Genomic DNA, 9,137 nt, shown 5'->3' on the forward strand with positions numbered 1-9,137 from the left:
TTGTCAAGAGACATGCCCATAGCAAAACCATAGCGTCCTGTCTGGGCTTTATTAGCAAAGAGTGGAACCAGCAGGTCTGTGGAATGATCAGTCAGCGTGTGAGAACACTGCTGAAGTACTGTGACCAACTTTGGGTGGCTTAATGCAATGCAGATATCGATCCTCTGGTGCAAGTCCAGTGGAGGGATACCAAAATGGTGAGGAGGCAAGAGCATGTGACATAAAAGGAGAAACCTGGGAGTGCTGTGTAATGATCAGCCATAAGAATAGAAGACCAAGACCAGGTTTTGCTGTCTTCAGTCCCTTTGATAGGAGGCTTCGCAGCAAGACTGGTCTTGAAAGTGCATGGGGACAGGATGAGTAGCAATGGACACAGATTGAAATACGGGGAAATTACAGTTAGGGGAGGGTGTAAAAAATTATATTTTTTTACTGTGATGATGATCAAGCACTGTAATCAGTTACCTGGAGAGATTATGGAATCTCCGCCCTTGGAGGTGCTTGGCTTAGTAAGTTACTGTTGTTATTATTAGTAGTAAATTGTAAAACAATGTGTTTATTAGTACATGTACAAATAATTTATTTTAAAATATATTTTAATATGGCAGAGTAACAGAAGTGGCTTCCAGAAGATGATTTAATCTAACTTCTTGTGCTAGTCTAATCCTGTGACGCTCACTGTTTTAAGATCAGGGCAGAGGAGTAAAGAAAAGGGGCAGAAATCATAGAAGGTAATAGGTATTAACAGTACAGGGCATTTGTAAGAAGTGTTCTGACATTAGATAGAGGACTGTAGGAGAACAGTTAGAACTGGGATGTGTGGGATGGGGGTGTAATTAATGATTGTTTCTTTAAATCTTTTTCCTAGAAAGCATTAGGTTTTGGTTACTGGCACATTCAGTAGGCACTCTGATTCTGCAGTCAGCTTCTCGTGCACTTTCTCCTGTGTATGCCACTTGGCCAGTTGTTCTGGCTGTCTTGCAGAACTCCTTTTGTGCAAACCCCTTGTACTGCACTACTGTTTGTGCCTTTGAAAAACTGATCTAGCTATAATAAACGTTGCTTATTATCTTTAATTAGGTCTTTTGTCTTAATGACTGTAAGAACAGTTGTGCTGGCCTAGTAGTTGAAATTTGAGAAGTGGTCGAAATGGGTAGTTAAAGGTAAATTGCTGCTGGACTGTCTACACCAATGCAGAAGTACTGGTCTACAACACAAGGATTTCCTTGATGTATAGGATTGGTTCCTATGATGGGGATGAAGAGTCTGAATCGGACCTGAAGGTTAGGAAGTTGCCTTTGGAGAGCAAGGTTTTCTAAGACTGAACATGCCAAATTCCTTACTGTTCCTCAAGTTTTCTCTCAAGTTTGTCTCAGTTGAAAACTGTAGGTTCATTTTATATCATTACAGAACCAAAACACTCACTTCAGAACAATCCAGATTGTGTAATAGCAATGTTCTGTGTTTGATAACATGAGCACAAAAGAGCTGTTGTGTAATAATTAAAGAATTTTTAAATGAGATAAAATTGGAATGCTTTTTGTAAACAGCAGGAAAATGGCCCACATGCAGCTTTGCTTTTGACAGGAAGAATTTACTTAAATAGTTTTAAAATAATCTCATCTCAGGAGCACAATAGTGTGTTATCGTAGCTTTGTTTTGGTTTTTTCTGACCTTTCACCTATCAGGTGTACATGCATAGAAAAGGGACATGCAGATTGTACCTATGCTTAAGTTCTTGGTAGTTTCACTTGGATACTGAGTGATGCACATCAGTTGCATCAAAAGTTTTGAGGCTTGAGAATTTTTACCCATTTGTAAACCTTAAAGGAATGTATTGCATTAAAATACATCTTGTCATCTCCAAACTTGGAATTCCTGTACCAGCAAGCAGTCTCAAAGGGTCCCCTATTAAAGGGTTCTGTCCAACTCACAAACCCCAAAACTTTCACTACATTCACATGTAGTTAATGAATGTGACTTTTTGGTTTGTTTTTTTTTTTTGTGTGTGTATATATAGGAAACTCAATGGGTAAAGTTTATTCACTATGCTGTAGATGTAAAGCTAATGCTTTTGTGGGTTGATTTTTATTTATTTGGAGGGGATGGGGAGTGAGGAGTGCCTTGGTTTTCTACTAGTCCAGAAATCCTTGTGCAGTGATCACTGAAACCACTAATTTAAGTACACAGTCAGGTGGGTTTCAGAACAGGAGTTCAACATGAGACTTCATATTGCTTTCCAGAAGAGAATTTTGCTAGTCAGTTCATTAAAATAGAAATCGTAAAAATGATGTAAAATTCAGAGTAAACTATATTCACTGGTGATATCTCAGGTAACTGCAAGTATGTTGTAAGTAATGTTTCCAACTTTGTAAAATCCTGATTTCAGATGGAAGGGGGGTTTAAACTAATGATTTCTTCGTATTACTTCTCAGTCACCTGATATTGTCTCTGTCTAGGAGAAGTTGTAAAAAAGTTTGTGTTGCTCTTTTAAAATAAAAACCAAAACATAAAGATGGTTATATGGTTGGAGAGGAGTGCATGTGTTCTGAAGCCTATCTGCTGTTAATGCAGTTAGGGTAATGTTGCTAAAATCATTCTCTTAAATTGCATAGATCCTCCCTGGTTTTGATGGGTGGTAGGGGAACGCTTAGTTCAAAATGTTGGTATCCTGCTGGCTATGTTGGCTTTAGTTCCAGGTGACTCTTGGTGAAGTAAATCTACCGTGTGCTTTCAGTAGCCCAGTAAGAATTAAGTCTATTATTTTTCCCCCCTGTATGTGTCAGCACTGCTATTGAAAGAGGCAAAGCTTTGAACCTAAACCTCGAAGTATGAGCCCTCTCATGGGATGCATATGACAGTGCTGTAACAGTGCTCTGCCATGCCAGTGCTCACGGAATGGCTCTTCTGAATGGCTTAGCAGAGCTCACCAGAGGTACTGGTAACAGTCTGCCTTGCACGGTGAATCGATCTCACAAAAAACAAGGGAAGGCAAAGCATGTTCTCAGCCAAAGGACAAAGCTGGCCAGAGCATGAGCTGGCAATAGGTTGGCAGTAGATGGAACTTACTTCAAGCATGACAATTGCGAATTCTGTCATAACTTTCCACTGGCTAAGCTTTAGCAATCCTATTAGTAGCAGTATTTTATAAACATCCAAGAATAGTTGTTCTCCTTTTTTAAATTACATGAAGATAAGATCTGCTTGTTTTGGCTTTGCTTTTACAAAAATACTTATAGTAACTGCTAAAAAGACCTTGGAAAGGGAGGAGGAAGACCTTTTTAAGACTTCCCTCTTTCCTGTTTTTTGGAAGGGAAGGTGGAAGATGTCTTACATTTCCCCTACTGCAAGGACTCTGCTGTTGGTTTATTTTTCCAGTAAATCCATTGAGCGGTTACAACATTATATAGTCAAATTTTCATTCTTTTGTAGAAAATAAAGTTTGTAGTTTTTAAACAAGTGTAATGTGAAAAGCTGTGGTTCTCTGGGGGTTAAAATATTTCATCTCTAAATTTTATTGAGAGATGTGTTTAATTTTTTAAATAAGATTTTTCATAGTTTCAATAAATGTCTTCTCAACTCCTGTTGTAGAAATGCCACCAGAAATTAAGCTTACAAATGCCATTCAAGGATTTCTAATTAGAGGAGGAGGAGGGTAATGGTAAAAGGAGTAGTGCTGCTTCGGGTAATGGGCTCCTTTTATGGCACGTACAACTGGAACAATGGTGTGAGGAACTCCTCATCTTCCCTGCAATTAGCTGTTGATTATGTAATTGTAATATCCAAGAGGAAAGCAAAATCAGATGCCTGTGAGCTGTACATTAAAATAAAAGTTTAAACAAAACCCCACCAGCAGCTTGGAAAGGCAGACACAGTACTCACTACTCCAAGTCCTCGCTAGGGTTTTTATGGCCTAAGGCTGTGCTAAGTGCCAACAAAAAGCACTGACTGCTGGAATTGTCCTAAGTCAGAACCAGGAATGAGCAAATGCAGGAGGTCGGCAGAAGGCACTGAGAGCACAGCATTGCTGAAAAGCAAACTTTGCTTTTCTTGATCCTTCTGTAGCTGTCAGCAGAGGATTCGGGGTGTGTGTGCCGCCTTTGTAAATAAACAAGATGGCAACAAATAGATAGCTACCTCCTTAGAGCAAACTAATGCAGCAAAGGCTTCTGAGGCCAGTGGGTGACTGTGGGGAACGGTGGTTCGTACTGAGAATAGACTGCCAATGAACTATGCAGGAGATGCAAGTGAGCTCCCTGCAGCTGGACTAATGAATTCAAGTGTCCTTACAAAGGATGCCAACTAGGAACAGGAGCAGGGTTGTGAAACATTCATTACCACGACTGAGCGGCCAGCTGACGGGCTGTAAACTAACTTTCTCCTTTACTTGTATAATGCAGTTCTGATTAAATAAACTGTATTTGAAAGATGTGATAAATGCAAAACTGCAAGCTGCCCGGTGAGTATTTTCATTTTGTATGAGAATGAGCAATGCTTTGCAAAGAGCAAAGCCATCATTGATTTGTAGATAACCAAAGATACATTAAGTTGTTCAAGTAGAGGATCGCTATGGTTTCTTAGCAGCCTGGGAATAAGCTAGATCTTGGCACCTTCCTTGGCTCCACTCCGCATACATCTTCATAAGTACTATATTTGTTTCTTGCTCAGTGCACCCTTGGTGATGGGAGGGCATTTTGAATTCAGGCTATGTACAGTTCCAATCTGCCCTTGTAAAAGATGAGTTACATGGTAGCAGACTAGACCAGGCACAGCACACCTTGCCCATCCACACTGTGCTGATGGTACGGGCTAAACTTCTCCATTTACTATATGCCAAAGTATCTTCTATGTGAGTGTTTGCATTCATACACACTTTATGGCCACTGGACAAATCTCATAGAATGGTTTGGGGTTGGAAGGGACCTTAAAGATCCACCCCCCCACCATGGGCAGGATTGCCTCCCCCTCAACCAGGTTGCTCGAAGCTCCATCCAGTCTGGCCTTGAACTTCCAGGCCTTCTATCCACAGCCCTGGGTGACCTGTTCCAGTGCCTCACCACCCTCGCAGTAAATAATTTCTTCCTAATGTCTAATCTAAATCTACCCTCTTAGTCTAAAGTCATTCCCCACCTTGTCCTATCACTACATGCCCTTGTAAGAAGTCCCTCTCCAGCTTTCTCGTAGGCCACCTTTAGGTGCTGGAACTGCACAATAAGGTCCCCCTGGAGCCTTCACTTCTCCAGGCTGAACAACCCCAACTCTCTCAGCCTGTCTTCATAGCAGAGGGGCTCCAGCCCTCTGATCATCTTTGTGGCCCTCCTCTGGACTTGTTGCAATGGGTCCGTGCCCTTCTTATGCTGGGGGGGCTCTGGAGCTCCCAACAATTTGAACTTCAGTATCAGGTAAATTCATAGCGTAGTATAAGCAAATTCCATAGTTTAAAGAGTTTGAAAATGTGTATGAATTAGATGATTGTGATGTTTGAGCTTGTCTTCCTGGAGCTAACCAGCCCTGAATATACTAAGCTGGCCATGAAGAGAAATCACAACGTAAGCAATATAAAAGCTGAAGCTTGTTTCAGTAGGTTGAGTACGTGGAAGAATTTGTCATGAAAAAAAGAACTGGATGCTTGTGCGAGCTTGCACACACTGCAATAGGAGTGTGGAAATGTGCTGCCTGTGCTGCCCAGCTACAGCTGGCTTGGCTGAAATGGCCACTGGCTGGAAGCTGCACTACGTGAGTTTTTAAGAGGTGAAAATGTGCAGATTATATTCTTCTAATAATGACCCTGGGCACACATATGTGGAACCAGTTTTTAAGACCGCTATCTTTTTATACCTATGTTGGGAACACTTAATTGTTGTCCCTCGGTGATCAGAGATTATGGTATTTAAGGAAAAATTGTGCTGTGCTGAAAAGCCATTTATTGACCTCGTGATTGAATGATAAGGCTGGTTGTGGAAGGATTAAAATTCTACACATGGCTTGGACAGAGATTTCATGTGTAATGTCACAAGAGAAGAAATGCACTTAGGAATTTAGAAGTTAAAATATGTTTTTAGAGTGTTGGGAAATTAATTTACTTATTTATTTTCATAGTAAATGTTTTCATATCCTTTTACAGAAGGGGCCACAGAAATGCAATGCCTTATTTGATAATCATTGTTCAGATGATACTTAATTTGGGTTTTTTTCCCCTGTTTCGACTGCTTTAAGGAGTATTTTCCCACCCATTATGCCAGACTGATGTATTTTTGAAAATGGGAAAAGGTGATGACATGTAGACAGTAGGAGTTTATCCCACATCAAACTTCACTTCATCCTTACTCATATGACCCTTGTGTTGTATGATTCCCTTCATGATTTCCTAATGATTTTTTTTTTAAATAAAAGAATTTTTGTTTGGTATACAGGAAATTTTGAGTTTTGAGCAGTATATAGAATAAAGTACAACCCGTTTATTTCTTTCCTGCAGGTTTATTTTTGACCAAACTAGGACTATTTGTTTAGTGCCATGCCTTTCTTACTGTGTGTGTAGGAAAAAGCTTAGTTCCACTTCTTTTCCTCTCCATTCCTCAGTTCATCTTGCCTTATAAATCTCCCCAAAGGATCTGAAACTCATTCAGGGCAGACAGCTTCCAAAGGTTTGAAAACATTTATTGGAATTTATTAGTATGAAAAATATAGTCCAATATGTTGCATGATTTGTATATAAAGCAAGTGTTACCAAGAGTGGGAAATGTCAGACAATTTCTGTGCGGCTCCAGAAATTCTTCAAATTCGGTTAGAAGAAACAAGGACACTCATCTGTTTTGGCTTTCAACATGGTTAGATATTAGTTTCTTGTACAAATTCAATCAGTGTTTTCAAAGAATATACAGTTTCAGCTAAAATTACGTGCACAGCTTAAAGGCACTAATAATTTGCAGAGTCCCTGCCCCGCCAAATAAACAGAATTTGTGAGAGGTCAAACACTTGTGATTATCGAGTTGTTACTGCTATGTCCAACTATAGATTGAGGAACCTGATTTAGACAGCCACGTCATTTTAAATCTTGGCTATGTTTTGTGAAGTGCCATAGGAGCCTTTTGGATCAAAGGTGCTTTGTTTTTACAGTGCAGTGAAGGAATACCCCTGATGTGAAATGAGCTTTCCATTTTGACTTTACTCAACCCTCATCCCCCAAAAAAACTATCCAACTGCATTTCGTTATATAATTTATCTGTCAATTCTGTCAAAAAGGAGAGCTTGTGTTACTTGGAGGGCCTTCATGCCAATTCCAAAATGAAAAGCAATGCACACTGCCAGTACAGCAATTGCCTGCAGGCTTATTGAATTTCTTTCTTCACTCCTACTCACCACGAAAACCAGCTCAGAAAAAAAAAAGAAAAAAATCCCCAAAAAAGGCTTGTTAGAAGTCAGCAGAACTGAAAGCTGATAAAATACTATAAGACAAAATTATATATTAAAGGTTATTAATGGGCTATCATGTATGTGTTTTACTCATGTATACGTCCAGACTCAGCAGGCCTGTTGAACATGTGGGCAGATGGAGTCACAATGAGGTATGTGTCGTGTTAGTTTAAGCCCACATTTTCCAGTACCCCAGTTCTTTATATCTCTACTTGCTCCACAGATTCTGAGTTGACCCCATGGAGAAAACCAACACAGCCCTCCACTCCTTCACCCTCTTTATGTGTTAACTCTACACTTGTGAGAAAAGTAAATAGTATATGAAAGGATATCTATCAGCTTGCAGGATCCACCTATTTAAGTAACGGCACTCATCCTTTTGTGCAGGATGCATCAACTCAAAATCACCAGTTCCAGAGCAGCGGAGAATCTGAGATGTGGTATTTGGCCCCCGTGTTTTTTTCCAGTTGTATCATTCTTGAACCAAGGAATTATTACAGGCTCATATGAAGGAGTAAGGATAAAGGATGTGAAGGGAAGTCATGGGGGAAGCTTTCACTCAAAAGAGTGTTTGAAAGGGATGTCCAAAAAACCAGGATGTAGCAAGTGGAGGAGAGGCGTGGGGAAAGTACAAAGATGGTGTGAAACAGCATGAAGCATGTTACAGAAAAGAGAGAAAAGAAGCTGTCAGATAAGAATCAAAATGATTCAAAAAACATATCAAAAGAGATATGGACAAAATAAAAATTCTTGATAGTGATGATAGTTAAATTTGCATCAGTGTATGTAGCTTGTCAGCCAATGACAATGATTGAAATGTAATTTCTAAATATCTGTCAGCTATATTTAGTAGTAATAATGGGGATGTAAGAGCTGGACAAAGCATGATGGGAAAAGAAAGGATAAAATAGGCCCTGGTGTTTGTCTCTTAATTTTATCTGTTTTCTGTGTTGGCTCATTAGGAATCCCACCTGCCTGCCAAGAGAGAAACCATTTTGGTTTTGCATAGTTGCAGCCATGTGCGGGAAAAGAGAAACAGTGTCCTCCCTGAAAGAATTTGTTTTCTCTCTAATATAAGATAAGATATTTTGGGCACACCGTACTGTTTGCATGGAAATATTACAGCTGAGGAGTTAAATAGCAGAAAAAATGGAATAATAAGCCTGAGGAAAGTAGTCTGGTTGGCAGTTTATTGGAGGTTTTGGTTAGTAGTTATAATAATCCAAAGGCTTCTAGTACCACAAGCATCTTCCTTTTCTTTTTGGTTTATTTGTGATGAGAGAAGAATGACAGAAGAGATCCAATTTTAAATTTCCAACATACTTATATTTTTTCTCTTGTGTTTGGAATGGTGATTTATTGAGTGACACCGAAGCAGGCTTGCCACTGGGGCAATGGCACACTGCAGCTCTCACTATCCATTGGACAAAGGCTCCAAGTGATAATTTGCATAGGAGCTTTTATACAAAGTGCCACAAATAAATAAGACAATGTGGAGATGGCCAGGAGCAAGAAGTCACCACAGTCCAAACCTCCCAGAGCTAGAGGAGAAGTCTGGCTGAATGATCCTTCATTTAAACAAGGGAGAGAATACTTCTCATACTGGGGCAGCCTGCCAGGAACCGTAAGAATCAGTTTCTTATTGCTAGATTGATCTAAAATGAGCATAAAAAATTACAAAGCATAGTTGTTCCAACTATGTTCCACTATAGGTGTCTTGTGTG

The sequence above is a fragment of the Falco punctatus genome, assembly GCF_963210335.1.
Source record: "Falco punctatus genome assembly, chromosome: 3".
NCBI classification, from domain to species: domain Eukaryota; kingdom Metazoa; phylum Chordata; class Aves; order Falconiformes; family Falconidae; genus Falco; species Falco punctatus.